This window comes from Vipera berus (assembly GCF_964194415.1).
Source record: "Vipera berus genome assembly, chromosome: Z".
NCBI classification, from domain to species: Eukaryota; Metazoa; Chordata; class Lepidosauria; order Squamata; family Viperidae; genus Vipera; species Vipera berus.
In genome coordinates this window covers 92,784,460-92,807,456 of record NC_138205.1, presented here as the reverse complement: position 1 = coordinate 92,807,456, position 22,997 = coordinate 92,784,460, and positions in this window count along the sequence as shown.

Below are 22,997 nucleotides of genomic sequence, written 5' to 3'. Positions count from 1 at the left end.
TTAAATTATTAAATGAAAATAGAATGCATCTTATCAGGAGAGAGTAAGTTAAAACAGCAACTCCTAATTGATGTTGACACTTTTAGGAGTTTGCTTTAATTGACTATTTTTAATATCATAAGGCATCATAAGATTTCTTAACTGTCTTATTCAATGGAAATTATTAAAAGCCATTGTACTGTTTCCAGGTTTATTGCCTCTTCAGAAAACACAGAGCTTGTTATGGGTTGGAAAATTGATGTATAAGGATATAACAATCAAAACAAAAAAATAATTCATGCAGTAAATACATATACCTCTTAGAGCACCCTCACTTGCTTTATTTTCTTTTTTAAAAATCTGGCTTTACTTAAAGCCCCTTTGTACCCAATGATGAAAAGGACAAGGTTTCAGTAAATAGATGTTGATATCGCTCTCCTCAGAATCAGAATGTGTGGATGCCTTTGATATTCCAAAAGCATCTGGATAACCTGATAAGAGAACAAGCATCTGAACTCAACATTCAGTAATTGTAACCAGAAGCCTTTGGATAGAAAGTGTTCTTCTATGCTCCAGTTTTGTCTCCAAGTTGTGGTTAGCACGTATGACTTAAGTCCTCATTTTTCTTTCAGAGGATGAAAGGCTTATTGCCTTTTTACACTAGATACAACCCATCAGGTTTTAGAGCAGATGCATTCTGAATCTGCATATATTAGAGGAATCTTAGTTGCGCCAACCTAGCACAGACTTTAGTCACTGTGCCACAGATGTATGGTCAATGCTGGCATCAGAAGACTGTACAAAAAGACATAAATCTGTCACTGAAATTAATCATTAGAAGCTGGCAAGAATTGATTAGTCAGCATCCAAATAAAAATACAGCCAACTATGCCAAATGACAGATATTCTCAGAAAGGGTTATATTTGTTACCCTGTAGTAGATCTCTCATGCCATTAAAAAAAAAGAATATAGACAATAGACAAATAGAGGATTTGTGGTGGTTGCAACATAGATGAAGAAATCTAGAGAAATAATGCCACAACTTATAATTAAAATTTATGAAAGAGAGAACATGTTAAAGCAAGTTAAAAAAATAAATGAATAAAACTATTTTATTACAGATATAGAAATAGAAAATGAAGATTTGTATAGGGCTCACTTGGTCTCTGGACTTTTTTTTATAGTTTAAGAGTTCTTTCTAATTGCAGCTGTGATAAAATTGGTTTTCTACCATTTTGGATTAGAAAATATAAATCACTGTTGAGTAGGCTTCAAAGAGGCTTACTGTGGTTTTAAATTACAAGGTGGGGGGAGTTATCTCCTCTTGAAAGGAAATATAGAAAATCCCAGTCCCATCTGCAAGCCCAATATGCCATCTCCAACTGGCATCATCATCCTGTTCTTAGCCTGCTCTCACCCATCAGTTGCTCACTCCCACATACAGTTCCAGACTGTACGAAAGCTTGCATATTTAACATATTAGTACTAGTTACTGATATAGAATAGAATACTTTAAAATAGAAGAATACTTGCCTTCATTCGTACAGAATACTTTATTTGGCAAAGTGCGATTAGACACACGTAATATAAGGAGCAACCTAAGATATGCAGATGATACCACTCTAATGGCAGAAAGTGAAGAAGAACTAAAGAGCCTCTTGTTGCGGGTGAAGAAGGAGAGTGCAAAACCTGGGTTGAAACTAAACATTAAGAAAACCAAGATCATGGCATCTGGCCCTCTCAATTCCTGGCAAATAGATGGGGAAGAAATGGAGGTAGTGACAGATTTTATTTTCCTGGGCTCCAAGATCACTGCAGATGGGGACTGTAGCCAAGAAATTAAAAGATGCTTGCTCCTTGGGAGGAAAGCCATGGCAAATCTAGACAGCACACTAAAAAGCAGAGACATCACCCTGCCAACAAAAGTGCGTATAGTCAAGGCTATGGTCTTCCCAGTTGCAATGTATGGCAGTGAAAGCTGGACCATAAGAAAGGCTGAGCGCCAAAGAATTGAAGCCTTTGAACTATGGTGCTGGAGAAGACTCCTGTGAGTTCCTTGGACTGCAAGGCGATCAAACCGGTCAGTCCTAGAGGAGATCAACCCTGACTGTTCTTTAGAAGGCCAGATCCTGAAGCTAAAACTCAAATACTTTGGCCACCTAATGAGAAGGAAGGACTCACTGGAGAAGAGCCTCATGCTGGGAAAGATTGAGGGCAATAGAAGAAGGGGACGACAGAGAATGAGGTGGCTGGATGGAGTCACTGAAGCAGTAGGTGTGAGCTTAGATGGACTCCAGAAGATGGTAGAGGACAGGAAGGCCTGGAGGAACATTGTCCATAGGGTCGCGATGGGTCGGACACGACTTCGCAACTAACAACAACAACAACAAAATATAAGGAGCACTTATTAACTGTGTAATAAGCTAACACATATACACTAAACCTATTCCATATTCTAACAGCAGTGAGATAGGCCAGATAACAGTACTGATATATGAAATGGGACTGAGTGTACCACTCTCTACAAGAGACTAAAAGTTTCTTCAGAACTATCATTTCAAGCCTTCTGTCTCCCCACCCACTTTCTTCTTTATCTCCTCCTGTTGTTCTTCTACGGAGGGCCATGATTTGTGGAAGAATAAACTAAACACTTGGCCTTTTTGTTTGGTTCTTTTTTAAAAAAAACTGTCCAAGGGTTCTTCTTTTTTTGCAAGCCCCTCTATTGCAAGGGTCTCAATCCCTGGTCAGATAATTAAGCAAGAGGAGGAAATATGAAGTTGCTAAGTTACATAATTTGTTTTATTTGCTTTGTGATAAAGGTTGTCACCCCTTTTTATTCTGACCAGTCTCAGCCAGCTTCCAAAATAAATTAAATAATAGGCATGAAAGTCAGAGTAATAGGCTTCATATACATAATTTAAGGGACGCGGTGGCTCAGTGGGTTAGGACGCTGAGCTTGTCGATCAGAAGATTGGCAGTTTGGCGGGTCGAATCCCGAGTGCCGCGTAGCAGAGTGAGCGCCTGTTACTCGTCCCAGCTTCTGCCAACCTAGCAGTTCGAAAGCACGTAAAAATGCAAGTAGAAAAATAGGGACCACTACGGTGGGAAGGTAACAGCATTCCGTGCACCTTTGGCGTCTAGTCATGCTGGCCACATGACCACGGAGATGTCCTCGGACAAGCGCTGGCTCTTCGGCTTTGAAACGGAGATGAGCACCAGCCCCTAGAGTTGGAAATGACTAGCATGCATGTGCGGGGGAAACTTTACGTTTTTTATACAAAAAAAATCATTGTGTCTTTATTTTACTTGTTAAAAAGCATTTCCCATGTTTTCTCCAGAGTTTATTTGTGAATCTTTCTTCATTTATCCCCAGAACAACTAGAGAAACTGAAATGGGACAATGTGAAAATTACCCATTAGCCATTTCCATGCACCAGAACAGGTTTGAAACACCTTAATTCTAGTCTAACACTTTAGTCCTACACTTTATACTGTATAACACTTTAGTCCTACACTTTATACTGTATATAATATAGTTAAACCTATAATTTCTAAGTGTACACTTACATTATACACCTAAGTAGTACACCTATGGTAACTTTGGGGATCTTTTTTAGGCAGTACATATGTGGCCATCTTACAGAAGGGCCATGCCTTATTGTGAAATTTTGAGGTAACTACAGGGTTTGATCTCATTGTTTCACATTGCTACATCAATTAAATGTATGCTTTCTTAAAATAATCTTTTTCCATTCAACTTTCCACTCAGAGTTCATGACCTTTAACTCTTTCTGTTCACTGTCTGCATTGTGATATATTTTTTTTTTGCTGGAAATGGGTGGTCTCTCTAGACAGTGATCCTAGATGTCTGTAACAGATAAGTTCAGCATTCAGCTGGAAGGAGGGACCTTTCACTGACTTCAGTGAAAGATGAAATATGTAGGCGAAGGGCAAATACTAAGGCTCCTTTATCAGCTATTAAGAATGATAACATTTCAAGTACCGGTATACTGAACTGCTTGGAGACAGCATTAACTCTTCCTCTACACACGCTTTATGCATGAGTGAAAAATATTGATAAATTCCATGTATTGAATTCAAATTAGAGGTCATTTTCTTCCATTTAGGAAACAGACTAACACCAATCATTCTAAAAGACACATAGGTGCCCACAAGGAGGCAGGGGTCCATAGGCTTCCACATCGTAACACAAAATAATGGTGAAATAGATTAGATCCAGGTTGACAAAGCAGTGTGACAAGTCTGCGTGGGAAACTCTGAAAAATGTAGTCATAAGAGCCTAGTCCAACACAGTACCACTGAAAACAAAAAAAACAAGAAATCCAAGAAGAAACCAGTATGGTTGCACAAAGATCTCTCTGATAAATTGAAAGACAAAAAGGATAAGTAGAAAAAAATGGAAAGAGGGACACATAACTAAGGTAGAATATCAGCCGATACCCCAAATCTGCAAAAATGAAGCCAGGAAAGCAAAAGGCTCAGAATGAACAAAGACTTGCAACAAAAGTCAAAAATAATTTTAAAAATTTCTTTCAACGTATAAATAACAGGAAAAAGTCAAGGAAACATATAAAGAAGACCAAACTAATGACAATAGGTAGAACAAACAGCCTTTCAACTGACAATGAAGATATTGAAGTGGTGGGTAGCTTTGACCTTTTAGGACAGGGGTGTCAAACTCAATTTCATTGAGGGCCGCATCAGCATTGTGGTTGCCCTCAGGGGGCCGGGTGGGTATGGCCAGGGTGGGTGTGGCCTATTGGGTGGGTGTGGCTAGAGTGCGTATGGCCTACTGGGTAGGCGTGGCCAGTTCTACATCGTTCGCATCAAGGGTGCCTATGGGGGCCTGGGCAGGAGTGGGACAGATCTGAGGGTCTCTGGCAGAAGGAGGGTCTCTGGGCCAGGGCCAAGGCAGTGGGGGCCGTTCCCTCACTGTTTCCAGGATGGCTTCGTGGGCCGCATGAAACCACTTCGCGGGCCTGATCCGGCCCCCGGGCCTTGTGTTTGACATGTCTGTTTTAGGATCAACCATCAACAGTAAAGAAATAAGTAATCAAAAACTACCCACAGAACAGCACTTGGTAGAACAGATATTTAAATGCCATGATGTTATACCAACAAAGAATCATGCAAATCAATACTTTCAGGGAAGAATGGCAGACTGAAAACTTTGTAGAGCCGATGATCAAAGAAAACAATGAAGAGCCAGCAAATAGACCAATTCTTTATACCAGGGCTCCCCAACCCTTGGGCCGCAGCCCACTACTGGGCCTTGAACCATTCACAACTGGGTTGCGGAAGTGGCAAGCGAAGACACGGGCATCCCCATTTGTGCAAGCAACATGAGAGTATGTGCACACTGGCTCCATTTGTACAAGTGGTGGGCAGGAACCATCCCCTCTTCTCCCCCCACTGGGTGGCAAAGCCGGAAAGATTGGGGAACTCTGCTTTATCCCCCTCCAGATAAAGAAGATGAACATCATCCAGAAGTGTTCTAGACAGTCGCTCCTTGTGAGGCAACTAGAAGTCAGTAGCACCCTATGAACTGTAAACACTAGGAGAGGAGGAAATAGTCATCTTGCTAAAACTGTGGTTGGCACCTTTGAAAGGAGTTTGCATAGTTTCTTCTCAAAGTACTTTTGGAAAATGTTAATTAAGTGCTTTTCAGCTGTTAAAAATGTTTGAATCAATTTAGATTGAAAGCATAAAGTCAGTTTGTCTTCAGTCTTTAAGAAAAGAAATTTTTAACTACAAGCTTAAGAACTTAAAAACAATAAACAGTAAAAGGTTGATAAAACTTTATTTTAAAAAGCAACAAATGGGCTACGGGGTCCAGATAAATTTCAAACAAGATTTTGGAATTTATTATTTAAAAAAATCCTTCCCATGGGAAAAAAATGTTTTGATTTTTTTTAAAAAAAATAGGATAAGATTTTAAACATTGGACACTAGAGGAAAGGTTTCATTTAAAGGAGAAGAGGATACAGAACGGTGGAAAATTTTCTAACATTGGAAATATTAAAGGACACTTTTGAAAAATGGAGTTAAAAATGGAGTTAAAAGTTAAAATTGACAGAGAACTTTGGAAGAAGTAGTTGTGAACTAAAGATAGCTCAACTAAAACAGAGCAAATGACCACAATGCAATGCAGAGTGGGCAAGTAGAGCAGCTCTTTGTAATTCTTCTATGGACAGGGAGAAGACTTGAGATCTCCAAATGCTCCATACAGTTGCTCCTCGCAAAGATCCCACAGACAGCTGGCTCAAGGAACTTTGGAGGTGGGGGGTGCAGAGGAACACTGGAAAGTTGCTGAGGGCTACAAGTCAGGAGTGAAGAGGCTAGGCACAGCAGAAGGATTGCTAGAAGGGCAACCAGATAAACATCCAATGGAGAAGAAAAAGGAGAGGAGGAATTGCAGCTGGAGATTCAGAGACCCACTGGAAGTGCAGGGGTGGAGAAGGTGTGCAACTGCAGCTGGCCAGTGAGAATGAGGAGGAATTGCCTCCTCCACCTGATCCATGGGTGCACAGGGTAGAACGGAGGCAGACTCAATGGAGGTTGGTGATGCTACATGCAAGGAAGCAGCCTCGCCCCTCCTGGTGAGCTGCACTGGTGAGTGCCTATTTAGTTGAATTACTGGAGCAGGGGAGGTTGTTTCTTTCGATTCTTTACATCTTTTCTCATTGCACTTTTTATTTTTTCTTCCTATTTTTTTGTCTTTCCTTCAGTTTTCACTATTGTAATTATACTCTTTAACACAAATACTTGAAAAAGAGATTCATACAAATCATGGTATTCCCTGTGACAGTCTAAAGAAGTGTATGTATAGGAAGAATATTGACAATATCAACTTCAAGATTGGTGTAGAAAAAGATTCCTAAGAATACTGTGGACAGCCAAAAAAACAAAACAAATGAATTATTGAACAACTCAATACGGAATTCTTACTTAAGGGACAAATAATCAGACTCAAATTACTTCAGACACATTATGTGAAAACAAAGTTCTCTGGGAAGTCTGCAAAAGACTGGGAACAGTGGAAGGAAATAGTAAGCAATAAGAGCTGGAAGGTGGATGGACACACTTAAGATGGTGATCAGTGCACTTTTAGGAGAGTTGAAGGACCAGATTAAGGATAGATTGTCATGGAGAAAGTCTAACTATGTGGTCAATAGGAGTCAAAAACTTCTTGATGGCATATAATCAATCAATCACCTAATTTGTGTGTGATGATACCCTTGTTATTTTTACTGGGTGCTTATGAAACATCCATAAACCCACAGCTGTAGGGCTGCTTAGAGAAATGTTGACATTTTGTATAGTGTTTAAAGAAATTGCCACTTAAATTAGAATGTAGAGTACCATACATGTCAAATACATGAGCAATATTTTTATAAAAGAATTATAGTGATTATATTTTATCTTTAAAACATACATTTCAAACCAATTATTTCCCATATTACCATATGATTAGTTTTGTCTCATTTAGTACTTTATTCTTTTTTTAAAAAAAGCTTATACTGATGATAATCAAACTTTGCTTTTTATTGAGGATTGGTTCAGTGGTATCAATACAAGATATCTCTTTGTTCTTTATCTTTTCTCTCCTTTTTTCTTTAAGTAATTTCTTCACTAGTAACTTAGAGCAGGGGACCTCATCCTATGGTCCGCAGCCCAGGATTGGGCCGTGGGCACTTGGCGAGTGGGCCATGGAAATGACTGCCCAGTGTGCGCACGCATGGGTGTGCATTTCCTCTCACTTGCGCTAGTGCCGTGGCCCTGTTTGTGCATGCATGCAGGCACAAATGGGAATGCTAGTGTGGGGTGGATGTGCACAGCCTGTTTGCGCATGCGCTGCTAGCCCAGGCAGTTTGTGTGGCCCATTTGTGCATGCACAAATGGGCCACTAGCCGCTGGTGTGTGTGGCCATTCATGCATGCACACAGCACCAGTGCATGCCACATGCGCAAATGGGCTGCTAGTGCCGTGTCAGTGTGCATTACCCCATGTGCATATGTGCATGCACACCAACTTTGAAGCTGCTCTCCTTTGCTCCAGTCCTCGAGCCTGGAAAGGTTGTGTTATGTATGGGGTGTGAGCAGCAGCTCTGCAGGTACCAACAAGGGGCACTGTGCTGTGGCCGGATTGGCTGAAAGGGTTTCGGTGGGAGATACGATTGGATGGATTGGCCAGAATGTCACCTGGCTAGGTATATAAGGGGTCCAGGTAACCCCCTTTGTTCAGTACACGCCTACCACAAATAAAGAGCTGACTTGCACTACTCATCTGCCTCTTCATTGCCATGTGGTCCTCAGCCCACAACTTAACAGTGGCGATGAGGATGGGATTGCTGTTTCGTGTAGAGCTGAATCACTAGCTGAAGTCACTGGCTGAAATCACTGGATCGGAGGAAAAGAATTCTTTTCTCTATCCTTGCCGAAGCAGCATCCTAGGACCGGTCAGACCATGGGAAAAATAACGCAGATCCGTGAGTTTGACATTCACCACCCGCTCGTCTCTGCAAGTTCCTTGATCTAGAGGACCACCTGCGAGATCGTATCACCTTCAGGCTGAGTGACAAGCGGATGCAGCAGAAACTGCTCGTGAACCCAAAAATAAGCTTGCAAGAGGTCTTGGACGGGGTCCAAGCGCATGAGGCAGCCAGCGACGATGGGCAAACAACCCACCGACCTAGCAGCAGCTCCAGGGGATCAGTGCACCAGGAGAGTGCTGCGTACGGTGGAATGGACGACGACAAGGTGGCAGAGATCAACGCGGTAGACCGGAGGGCAGCGCAACAACAATCAACGCAACTGCAGGTAGACCAGGGGGCTCAGCGGAGACCGATGGTGGCACAGAGAGCTGCCGGTGGGGCCGGTACTGATGCCATCCCAGGGGCCAGAGTGACCAGCCCCAAGTATGCCAGCTTTGGGGGAAACCACACAAGAGTGACCTGCAGATTTCGATCGGCTAAGAGCCGAATCTGCAGAAAAATGGGCCACATCACTGTGGTCTGCCGGAGCCGTCAGAGGAACGAGGACGTGTCGTCAAAAGGTACTGGGACACCCCAAAACGTGGCCTCCAATGCCATAGTGAACCTTAAGGCTGTTTCCCATTTGGGGGTCCACCGCTTACTCACCCCCAAAATTATGCTAGAAGTCCACTTACAGGGCATACCCTGTAAGATGGAGTTAGACTCCGGTGCCTCGGTCTCAATAATTTTAGAGGAGACTTTTTTAAAAAGTGTGTGGCAGGAGCATCTGGTGGGCTATGTTAAAACCGACTAACCTAAAACAAACTGACTTTCAGCATGCTCCCGTAAAAATCAAGGGGGAGGCCACACTGTCAGTGGTGTTCAGAGGGTTCCATGGGGACTTGGATGTGTGGCTGGACTGGTTTGGGACACTGGGCATAGGCATCTCAGGGATCCATAGGATCCAGGCCATGAGCCTCGAATCTGTCTGCAAAGCGTTTGCAGACGTATTCGAGGACAAGCTAGGCACATACACGGGGCCACCCATCAAGTTAAAGCTAAACCCCTATGTTTTGCCTATCATAATCAAACCCCGCAGGGTTCCCTTTGCCCTTAAAAGTAAAATAGAAAGGGAGTTGGACAGTCTAGTGGACCAGGGGGTGTTAGAGCCTGTGGAAGGGGGTGAATGGGAAACCCCTATAGTTACCCCATTAAAAGCTAACGGGGAGGTGAGGATCTGCGCTGACTACAAATGTACGGTGAACCGGGCCCTCAATTCACATGCTTACCCAGTCCCGACAGTCAGCCACATCCTTGCCTCTCTTCAGGGCGGCACCATTTTTGCAAAGCTAGACTTGGCGCAGGCGTATCAGCAGCTCCTGGTTGACCTGGAGACTGCTGACGCGCAGACCATAGTAACACACAGAGGCGCTTTCAGAGTTAACCGTTTGCAGTTCAGTATCTCTTCAGCACCAGGGATCTTTCAAGAAGTGATGGAGAATACACTGAAGGGCATTCCAGAAGTATGCCCTTACTTTGATGATGTCCTTATCGCAGGAAGCTCTGAGGAAGTATTAGCTGAGAGACTGCAGGCTGTTTTAAACAGATTTCGCTCTGCAGGGCTCAAACTCAAGAAAGACAAGTACAGCATTGGGGTAACATCTACTGAGTTCCTAGGGTTCAGAATTGATGCCAAGGAGGTGCATCCTGCTGAATCCAAGGTGAGGGCAATAAAAATGGCCCCCATGCCCAAGAACAAAGGGGAATTACAAGCTTTCTTGGGGCTCCTAAATTTTTACCACTCATTTCTTCCACACAAAGCTGCAATAGCTGAGCCTCTGCACAGGCTCCTAGACAAGCAAGCTGTGTGGAATTGGAATAAGCAGCATGAAAAAAGTTTTAGACAACTGAAAGAGCTACTGTCAAGTAACTCCACAGTCACCCACTTCATAGAGTCAAAACCCATATGCATCGCATGTGATGCATCCCCATACGGAGTGGGTGCTGTGCTGAGCCATCTTGAAGACAATGGAGACCAAGTGCCCATTGCCTATTACTCACGCACATTGTCTAGGGCAGAAAGGAACTATGCTCAAATTGATAAGGAAGCTCTGGCCATTGTGGCCAGGGTCAAGAAATTCCATGACTACCTGTATGGCAGAGAATTCACCATATTCACAGACCATAAGCCTCTGATGGGGTTGTTCACAATGGACAAACAGACACCTCAAATTTTATCACCCAGAATGCTTAGGTTGTCCATCTTCCTATCTGCATACTCTTGCAAGTTAGTTCACAAGCCGGGTAAAGAGATGGGTCATGCGGATGGGTTAAGCAGGTTACCTTTAGACAAGGCTGAACCGGATCCAGCACCAGCAGCCCAGATACTGTCCATTCAAGATCTACCAGAGTGCCCCCTGCAAGCAAAAGACATAGCCGCTGAAACAGCAGCAGACAGAGTCCTAAGCAAAGTTCAGTCTTTGGTAGTCACGAGGTGGCAAGAAAGGTCTCCAGGAACTGAATTCCAACCTTACTTCAACAGGAGGCATGAGTTGTCAGCACACAAGGACTGCCTTTTATGGGGAAGTAGGGTCATCATTCCCCAAACACTGAGAAACACAGTCATTAAATCATTACATGAAGGATATCCCGGAATAGTCAGAATGAAAGCATTAGCAAGGAGTTATCTGTGGTGGCCTGGCCTTGATAAGGCTATTGAGGAACAGGTTAATGGTTGTTATGACTGCCAAAGGTCCAGACCTGAGATGCCCCACGCACCAGTACTCAAGTGGGAAGAGACACACACTCCATGGTCCAGGGTACACATTGATTACGCAGGCACCTTCCAGGGACGGTTGTTCCTGGTGGTGGTAGATAGCCACTCTAGGTGGTTAGAAGTGTTACCAGTCACTAGCATGACCTCGGCCAAAACCATCCAAGTGCTCAGGGGGCTCTTTGCCACACACGGCCTGCCAGACATATTAGTCTCAGACAATGGGCCTCAATTCACCTCTGCTGAATTTCAGGCATTCACCAGGGCCAACTTGTTTAGGAATGTCACATCAGCGCCCTTCCACCCGTCATCTAATGGATTAGCAGAACACATGGTAAGAACAACCAAGGACGCATTGTGGCACATCATCAATGGTGACTGGCATCAATGGTTGGCACAGTTCCTGTTAGCGCAACACACCACACCCTTCACTGCCACAGGCAAGAGTCCAGCGGAACTTCGGTGGGGCTGGAGGCTCATCACCAAATTGGACAGACTGCACCCTGACAGAGTGGCTGCTGAGGCCGTGCATCCCAGAGTTCCTAGAGAATTTCTCAATAACGACTTGGTTTGGGCAAGGAACTACGGGCCAGGGCATTTTTGGATTCTGGGGGTGGTGGTTGACAGAACTGGGCCTTTGTCCTACATTATTGGGGTGGAGGGAAATCGTCAGATCAGGCGTCATGTAGATCAAATCAGGAAGCGGGTTCCTGAAGGGTCTCAGGGAGACCACTCACAACAAAGAACAATTGAACAAAATGGGGAAGCCCAGGGACTGGGTAAAGCAGAATATGGGGACTTGGGCTCAACCTTGACCAATGATGAGTTGGAAGTCCAGCAAGGGCTGCGATGGTCTATCAGGACCCACAGACCACCAACATACCTTGCTGATTATGAACAATCCTGAACAGGCCAGAGAGGGTCACTGCTCAGGTTGATGTTGTGTTTGAAACATTTATGTATGCCATTTGTTTTATATATATATGTGTCATCTTTTAAGAGGGAAGGGGTGTTATATTTGGGGTGTGAGCAGCAGCTCTGCAGGTACCACCAGGGGGTGCTGTGCTGTGGCCGGATTGGCTGAAAGGGTTTCGGCGGGAGATACAATCAGATGGATTGGCCAGAATGTCACCTGGCTAGGTATATACGGGGTCCAGGTAACCCCCTTTGTTCAGTACGCGCCTACCACAAATAAACAGCTGACTTGCGGTACTCATCTGCCTCTTCATTGCCATGCGGTCCTCAGCCCGCAACTTAACAGGTTGGAGACCTCTGACTTAGAGCATCTCACAGCATCCCCCAGCCATTGTTGAAATGATGTAAAGGCTTACTTCATTTATGTTATTTTGTGGTAGGATGATTTTCAGAGATGCTATAAATTGCTAATGGGAAAATAATCTCAGTCTCAATTTCTCCTTTGTCCTTTTTCTTCTTGAAACCATTAGATTGCCCACACTGGAGGTATTTCAACATGATTGTTGAAGCATATAAGTTAGTGGCAACATGCTCCATACATTTACTTATTCAGGACGCCTATGATATCAGCATGGTAGAGCCACAAAATGAGAAAGAGAGAGAGAGAGACAGAGAGAGAGACAAAGAGAGAGACAGAGACAGAGACAGACAGAGACAGAGTGAGTCAAAACTGCATGAAATGTATATGCAGTGACACATTGTAAAATTTTTATAATTTATTTATTTGATAAATTTATATGCTGCTCATGTCACTATCAAGTGATTCTAATAACTCTTTATAGTTGTTTTCCTGTATCCCTTTGAGCACAAAACTTGCAGGCTGGTTTGATACACCAAAAAGGTTTATTTATGTCATTATGTTTTCGTCAAATTTTCCTTAGGATTTTCTTTAAGGCCTCTGATTCTCAAAGCAAGCTCCATCTGAAAATACTGTGTCGAAATCAAATCATAATCCATTTCCGCTATCATATTTTCAGTTTCTGTCATTTTGGCTTCCATTCTAGTATCATTTTGAACAAGATCTTCCACTTTTTCATCCAAAATCTCAATGCTTTTAGCCAGATTTAACGTTGCAGATGTAATGTCTGCTCTCATTTCTGCTAATTTCTCTGTAAACTTCTCCTCCAACTTTTTCTCCATTATCTCAACAAATTGTTGCATTTGCTTTTCCATAGTTTCTTGGAGCAAACTCTGCAAATCTTTTACTGTAAAAGCTGATACAGATTCAGATGCAGAGGACAATAAAGTTTTCGCCCGAAGACTGCTGCCTCAGGGCAGGAACTTTAGAAGATATAGTCGCCATTTTCACCCTCTATTGTTAACTACTCACTTTCACATGCAGATTCAGCAAAGTCCATTGAGTTAAAGATCAAAACATCATCTTCACCAAAATCTCCTGCATCGCTCTGCCTGCGTCCTCTTTCTCATAAGCTCTTCCTTGCTAGCAGGGATGGTTGCGAACACCCTGTTCTGCTCCAAAAAACCTGGAGCAGAAACGCCTTGCAGTCCGGAGCATGCCCAGGCTTCGGGGGGGGGGCTCAATCCTTCTGCCACCAAAACTCTAAGTTCTGGCAGCCCCGGAGAGCTCTACCCCTACCTGGACGCTCACCCCCTCCTCTTATTTTATTTTATTTATTTATTTTATTTCCATTTATATCCCGCCCTTCTCCGAAGACTCAGGGCGGCTTACAAGCTTAGCAGTAGCCTTCATTCTATGTATATGCCTGCTTATTAGGGCTTTCACACACACACACCCCAAGCGGCATTATTACAAAGTCAGCTTATTGCCCCCAACAATCTGGGTCCTCATTTTACCTACCTCGGAAGGATGGAAGGCTGAGTCAACCTTGAGCCTGGTGGGATGCGAACCTGCACTAATTGCAGGCAGCTGGTGTTACTTAAGGAGGCATTAGCCCACTGCTCCACCAAGGCTCTTCTCCCGAGGTGGGGGCTTCCAAGCCGCCGAACAGCTGATCGACGCTGTTTTCGGCGGCTCTACGGAGCTGCGAGGCTGACAGCCCAGAAATGGCTGCCTCCGGCGTCGCCTTGCCATCCGGAAGCCTATTTATGTCATTATGTTGATATAGTTGCTCATCTCACAAACAAGTAACTCTTGGTAATGTACAATGTGCAGCATACAGTATATGGCTTACAGCATATAGCACTGCTCTAAAAATATTTTTTTCTTTACCTTTCCATTCCCACACATACAAAAATATCCAATACCTTCATGAATCATAGCAAATTATTTGTCAAATGACCAAAGTAAATTAGTGACTGAGTCAAGAGTTAAAATTGATTAATGTGTGCAGGTAATTTTTAAAATATCATTCCCAACTAATCTGACGTCGTGTTTAAGTCCCATCCAGCAAGCCTATGAACAGGAAAACTCCATCTAAGTGAATTATGTACAAGATGTGCAATCTCATTTTATCATTAATAGCAGTTGCTATACATGTGGGTGCACAAAGGAATCTAAAACTTAAAATCACTTCTGCATCTGCTTCAGCTATATGGTTTAATGGAAACAATTTAGTGAAGATTAAAATCAGAGTGTAGTGAGTAATGTTTTGCTTGATTATTTTATATTTGCTCTTATATTTGATTTGATTGTTCTGTCTTCATTTATTTTCACCAAGCATATGACTTCAGATTATTCAGTCAAACACAAGACTGCTAATTTCAAAAGAGGCAAAAGAGAGATCAGAACTTTCCAGAAACTGGGATTGGGTTGAAAACATATCAAAGGGCAATTAAATGAACAGTTACTCCGTGCTTCCCAAGAATTTTAAAATGAAGGATGAGATCGAAAAAGCAGTTTAATAATATGTGCAGAGGGATATATTAAGAAATAAGCCTCTTGAATAAGCTACCTGTAATCAAAACTAAACAAACTGGAACTTTTAAAGTGATCCTGTGAAGAGTTGAAGAACAAGAGGAGAAATCACACTGGGGAGAAAGGAGAAAAAGTGAGGATCCACAAGTCCAGTACTGTTAAATTTATCTGTGAAAGTTTGGCGCTCAGGCATATCCCATTAGATGGCAAAATTGTAAATAACACAAAACTATTTCAGTTGGACTATAAAGATTAAATGGACTATAAAGAGCTCTGAAAGTATCTACTAAATGGCAAGTGAATTTCAAAATTAGCAATTCTATGCTATATACTTCATAGCCCTTTGGTTATGAAATAATGGTAATCTAATTATAAGGGGCCAATTAAAAATAATAGTTCAATGAAATCATCAACCCCACGTGCAGCAGCTCTGAAAAGAGCAAATTCTTAGCTAGAGTTTATTGAAAAAGGGATAATAAGTCAGTTGGTATTATGATATTCTTATACAAATCTATGATAAGTTAAATGTTTGTTTAGCTGGTCTTAGGTTTGAAAATATTTATAGGTCATTTACAATATGCTGACTCGCCCCACTGTCCAACAGCCAGGTGGCTTTTTTTTTCAGTTAATGTTGCTGCCAGGGAAAATGTCGGTTGTGTAACTTTACAACCTTGTTTCACTGCTCCTCTGTTTCTCCTCTCAGGGGAGCATCTTTGGAGATGCTCTGTAGAACCATATGTGAGGCAGCGTTTCACCATGCAAATGTTCTTGGCTGCTCTACTGGCATCTTTGGACATTGCAGTTTTAGGCCTGGTCTGTAGGTTGTCATCACATCCTCTCTGCTGCCTTTCTAGCCGTTTCTGTTCCTCCTCCAGGAACCAGCCAATCAAATAACTTACAGTTAAGTCCCTCTTTTGCATGGACCCTAAACTGGTCAATAGGACATCCCATAAAGTATCCAATGAACTAAGCACCACATACACCTTGTGTGCCTCAGTAAAAGTTATTCCTCTTTCTTCTGACTCTAGGAATGTCTTTCTCATGGACTGCAATGAGTAGTCATGCTCTCTCCTGGTTTCAGCTGGGCCTTATATAGCTTTCTTGTCAGCATTACTTTGCTGCTCACAGTCTCTCTCACGTACACACTGCGCAAAGCTTCCCAGCACTCTTTAACAGACTAGAGACTCCTCACATGTATCAGCTGGTTATCCTCCAAACTCAGCATTATGCTGGCCAATGCTTTCTCATTCTTTCTCCAGTCCCCATCATCCAGGACTGCAGATGGATCAGTAACTATCATGCACAACTCCTCCCTTCGCAGGTACATCTCCATTTTCAGACACCAGGAGAGGTAGTTTGTCTCGTTCAGATGAGATATTACGAAACCTTTTCCCATTACGCTGATGGGGTCCAGGTTGCCTGCTATCACCACAAACCATCACAAACCATGACCTTTAAGTCCTCTAGCTCTTGGTCAAGCTCTCAGTGGGTTTCTCCTCTCTCATCAACCCCATGTGCAGCAGCTCTGAAAAGAGCAAATTCTTGGCTAGAGTTTATTGAAAAAGGGATAGTAAGTCAGCTGGAACTATGATATTCTTATACAAATCTATGATAAGTTTACATCCAGAATACAATGTCAGTTCTGTTTAGTACATTTCAGGAAGGATAGCTTGAGATGGAGCAGGAACGGTCGCCAAGTTTATTAGAATCAGTGGCTTCTGTTGGTGGGGGTAAAACAAGTAAAACACATGACAGTCACAACTGTGAGATGAGAGCCTTGCTCTTCTGTATTGTGTGTGCGTGTATACATAAAAAAATGACGGTCAGGACTCTGATTGCACAGACATCTAGATCAGGGGATTTGCATATCTTATGTATGACAAGATTCAGCAGTTGGGCTGTTTAGCTTAGAGGGAAAAATACTTATGAATAAATATGACTGAGCTTATAAAATTATACATAATAAAGAAAGCAAGAAAGAGTACAAGTTTTTCTGCATCTCCCTTAACATTAGAACTAAAGTCGCCTTGTGAAACTGACTACTAGAAATTTTAAAGCCAGTAGAAAGATTGGCTTTCAATCAGTGGAAGATGCTGCCACAAAATATGATCATGGTTGCTAGCTTAGGTAGCTTTAAAAGGCCACTGCACAATTTCATATAAAACAGGGCTTTCAGTGGCTACTAGCCATGATGATGGGAGCTATCTTGAGGTATGGAGGCAGACTGCCTGTATATTTGGGATCAGTAATGAAAGACTGACTTGATCTGCAAACTCATTTAGAAAATGACTCATTAACAATGGATGTGCCACCATTTGACATAGAATGTCAACTAGGTGAATCTAGGTGTAATGTATTGGCCATAACTGTTTTAAATCACTTGCTCAATGTCTGATCACTTGCTTAATGTCTGACCTAGATTTCTCTGTTATGTAAGGGTTGCTGTTACTGAAAGCCAGACTTGCTGTCTCCAGGCTGATAATTAGGTTTGGGGCAGGAAACCGTTACTTTAAATCTATTGGTTGCCGCCTAGAGGCTAACCGTATAAATAGCTGCACAGCAGCCATTAGGGCTGCTTCTGCTCTGAATTAATAAACTTGTTTGCTGTTTCAACACTTCGTCTTGCTTAATGCCTAAAGAACCGAAAATATAACACTAGGCCTGAATAGCAGGACAATTCTCATGTTCTCAAGATGTTTGGGAATCCAGACAACTCTCATTTGTCATTGCCACTATGGAGGCAGATAAAAGGTTTTGGAAGTTATTATCAAACAACCTGGAAGCACCTGACTGTATATACGTTGATATGTCCAAATAAAGCACTCCAGTTTTATTGTAGCTGTCCATTTTTTTCTGTAATGCATTGATGTTCAAGAAAGTGTTATCACTTTAATTTTCTTACCAGGTGGTAGAAGACACTACTATTTTTTAGAAACTTTTCCTGCTTCAATATTTAACAAGCATTTAGGAGTCTGTGGGAAAAGGGCAGGTAGCAGTAGCAATAACTTAGGAAGATTGAGCTTCTACATCTTGGGGGTGGCTACCTATCCATTTGTAGGGGGGAAACAGTGACTGTAAATTTGTTAGAAGAATGAGATGACAACTATTGAAATGAGACATAATCTCTCCTTTAAAGTATTTAGAGTAAAGGTGATTTAGTTATAGGCCATAGGGCAATGGATATTACTTGCAGTTTTCATGATGTCCATTTTAAAACTGTCAGAAAGCTTACAAACTGAAAGTTTCCAATTTTATTGTTCCCTTCAGCTTTCAGATCTGAAGTTAGTGTCTGTGGTATATTTTTACAGGGAATAAAATAACTATTTGTGTCATGAACAGATTGTTGTAAGAAGATCCTTTTCCTGCAGATGAAAAGGCGGATGTAAATTAAAGTGATCACCTTATAAGAAGTGGGAAATCTATGGCCCACAGATCCTTTTTTAATGTTCATTAGAGATTCTTCCCATTGCCTCATTGAATTTCCTTTTCCCATAAATTTGATGTGAAGAATACTATGGAAACAGCAATGGAAGTAAAATAAGAGAAGGAGAGGGGAAAGGAGGGGAGGGGTGGGACTAGGTGAGGAGCAGAAAAGTATATCTCTACTCATCTGTGTGATATGGCCCTACCAAATTTTAATCATTGTCTTTGCCATGTCCTTTCCCAAAATTACTGTATCGTCTGTAATCCAGGCTGCCTATTCTCCTTCCATCAATACTTTAAATAATTAATGGAAAAATAATTTCTCTACATGCTATATTTATTTCATATTGTTCTTGTCATTTAATAGACTTTGAAAAAGTAATGCTGATACTTTTATGCTTTGGTCTCATGGATGGACAAAAAAAACCACAAATGGATCACCAAAGGATATTTAACTTAACAGAGTATTTAATCAAGATACAAGTGACCAGGATGAAATAAAAAGATGAAAGAAAACAGCCAACAGCAAGGTGGATGGATTCAGTTACAGCAGCAATGAGTGCACTGTTGGAAGATCTGAAAGACCAGATTGGAAACATAAGATTGTAGACAATCTATTGTTGCTAAGGGCAGCACTGATATGATGGCATATAATCTATCAATCAATGGTCTTGTCCAAGGTAGCCCTGTTGGTGGGCTGAAATAGAATAACATGATTTCTTAATTGATTTATTGCAGAATGGGATTTACAAAAAGTTATATCATCTTGTGTAATATTATATTACCCTGCCGAGTGATAAAGATCCTAGCATATATTCTTTGTAACAGCCTTCATTTCAGGAACAATGCCATCAGAATAACTAGCAGTGGACTCAAAGCTCCATCTCAGTGTTGTCTCACTAGAATCAGATGTGGCTGAATGGAAATTATATACTGGAGATCTGGAAAGCATCCAAAGCTTTTCTTATGCTGTGTTTGGGAGGCAAATTATGTGAATATTATAATTGTACTCAGTAAGTGACAAGTGGAGGGAGTTCTTTGATTTTCCATAGTGCAACATATGGACAGAACAGACGTTTTACTTACACCAGAGCTCAATCAAAGCAGTGCCTGAAAACAAAGAAATGGTTTCCATTGATTTCCATGGACATTAGATCAAGCTGACTCTTTAGGAAGGGGGAGAGAGAATTGTAAGAAATGGATAAACCCACTGAGTGTAAAAATATTTACGCTAAATGCATTATCTGAAGATGTAACTGCAGTTTGCAAAACAATGGTAAATTTTATGGAGAAAGAATGAGTATAGCCCACTCCCACACTCACCACGGAATTCAAAAAGAATGAGGATCGTTGTTTTCTTCCTATTTCCAGTGTTTCAAATAGACTTTCTTTTGAAGCAGGCTTTATCATTTCCTCCCCATGATTTCTACTATATCCTGATGCACTACACTTATCATATTAGAAGTAAAACTAAAAAAGAGGCTTTCAGAACAAATTATTCCAAAACCCAACATCTTTTAGGGGTTATCCAGACAGTTGTAAGAATATACTAATCAACAACAAGCATTTCCTATTCATGGCAATAGCACAACATCTTAGAGCATAATATCTTAAATCCAAAATATAGTTTTAGGGCTTGGCTTAGTGTTGGGAAGAAATATATGAAAAATGAATAACCAGTATCTATGTGTTGGTGTGCGTATGTAACTAAATGAATTGATAGATTGTTGCCATATTAATTTAATTTAATTTTATTTTATTAAATTTATATACCGCCCTTACTGGTAATCCTTACTGTATTAGTCAGAGAATATTTCTCATGACAAAGAGTGACTGATTTCCCATACTGGGTTCTCATAATGTATCTGGTTGGGACTTAGAGTGATGTATCAATCAATGTTTGATAACCTTTATAGCCAATCATGATGACTAATGAGCATACATGTGCAACGTGTAAACTGAGCAATTTATAAAATATGATTTATTCCTAGTTTTATGAATGAACTAAGGCTACTATGGATAGTTCAACAAGCAATACTTAAAGTTAATTGTGGCTTTAAAATATTAAATTCTACATATTCTATAAAGCAACAATAGCTCCAATAAACTGCTGACCATATGCAATGCCTTAGTCCCTATGTCCAAAAGACTCTGATTGTACCACATTTTTTTCCACTGAGGTTTTTCTGTAAGATTAGAGGTTAAAAGCTTTGTTAGGACACGTGTTAATATCTTGTAGGGGTTGGAGGTTCTCATTCAAATCTATTGCATGCTTCAGGGAAATAAAATGTTCAAATATGGCTCTTGATCAGTAAAAGGCTACTTATTCCTGAATTAGGAATAGGAAAAAGAAGTCAAGCAAAAAATGATGCTATTGCACGGTTAACTCCTACAAGAAACAAAAAATGACAGATCAACCTTCATAGCTTGCAGTGCATTTCATCCCATGGATTCCTACTTTCAAATTGTTAATGTATGTGTGGAAAGGGTAGCTTAAACATTAAACAATATTTTAATCTGAAAAAATTTACCCAGTTATATCCCAAAACTAAAGTGCAGCTTTAATTTCTGGATTGTTCCAATGAAAGGTTTGGTGGAAACTTTGCTCAAATGACTCTCACTTGATTGCAAAGCTAAGTGCCTGGAGGGATCCTCATCACAAATGTTTATGATGGCTAGAGTGGTTTTTTTTTTGTGGGGTAGGTTTTGTTTTGGCTTTGGCACCTGGTTTTATCTGGGCCGCTTTGCTGCTGCTGGGAATGTGCCCTGGCTTTGCCCGACTGCCCTCCCCTATCACCCCTCTGACAGATTAAAACACAACAGGGTCTGTTGGATGACTGACACGTCTCTCCCCCATCTGGCTCTGAAAGAACTTCATTTAGCAGCCCCGCAGTTCAGGCTTTTGACTGACAGATTGTGAGGGGGGGGAAAGACATTCAGTTCCATTAAGTTCAGTAACTGCTGCAGAACAAAAAGCCCTCTCTCCTCTCCCCCCCCTCTTTTTTTTAAACAAAGAAGAAAGAAGGAAGGAAAAAATGGAAAAAGAACTATGGAAAGTGGGGGCATAAGCTGAAAAGAAAGGGAGGGGGAGAATGCTTTTCAGGTTCAAAGACAGCCTTTCTCCTTGCATTCTGTCTATCAATTAGGGCAGCATTCCCAGAGGGAATACAGACCAGTTCTCATTGGTGTCATTCAACTGCCAATCTTCTTGACATGAACACCACAGGGCCTCATGTTGCGCTGCGGAAGCTGTCCATCAGGCAATCAGCAGCTGCTATGACATCATCTGCAATGTTTCGCCACAACTCTTATGAAAAAGAAATATATAAAGTGAGTCAGAACTTCCTTTCTCAGTCAGGATTAATATTTTTCTTTTGTGTGCCTCTCTTTCTCTCTTGTCCACATATACCTGGAAACACAGTTTTTTTTTGGGGGGGGAGGAAGTATTTTTCTCAGGCTGATTTAATTAATTGCCACTAGATCTGATAACCTTAATTCCAATCCACCTATTAGGCAATATTTTTGGGAAAGCGGCACTAGGAATTCCAATATGGCAACTATTTTGTAGGTACTTGAGAGTAGCAAAAGGGCAATAGTTCCTTTTGGTTCTGAGCAATTATCTAGTTCAAATTTGGTCATCCTTCAGATTCCTAATCTATTTATGAAATATTAGCCATTTTTCAATAGTAATACAACTACAATTCATGTTAGTTTGAGCCAGAAAAGACAATCCTGAAAAATGTTGGAAATTACAATTCAGCAACATTTAAAATAATAATATATAAATATAAATATATAAATATAAAAGGCTACAGGTTCCTTGATTGTGTTGATTATTTTAGAATAAAAATTTGAACTCTGAAATTAAGATCTGTTCCTCATATACTCATGATCAACATCATAGCCCATTGTTATAAGGCAGCAAGCAAATCAGAAATTGATTCAGTATTCTGTTTTATCTTTCTTCCAAATGGCAGCAAAACCTAAGGCACAAAAATTCCCTGATTAATATTTATTAACAGATAATATTCATTTAGATACTGATTCATTTAGCAACCATTCACATTTAGAACAGTGATGAAAAACTAATTTTACAACCATCTTTATATTTACAACCTTCACTGGTCAGGAAAGCAAAGTAAAATTGAAGTAAGTTCAAATGCAGTTTCATTTAGCAACCGCTTTGTTTAACAACTAAATTGCCAATCCGAATTATGGTAGCTAAATGAGGAGTGCTTGTACTCTTCCCTACAGTATAATTCAACTTTAACAATTAGTGTTTTATGAAAGGAACGAATGGGAAAAAAATAACTATTGGTGTTAAAAGGACCTAGGGGATGTGACATAATGTTAAGACCCTGGGTTTGTCAAATAGAAAGCTGGCAATTCAAGACCTAAGTACCACATGAGGGAGTGAACTTCTATTATACTTGCCCCCAGCTCTTGCCAACCTCACAGTTCAAAATCACACAAATGCAAATAGATGCAGTAAATAGATGAACCTTCAGCATATAGT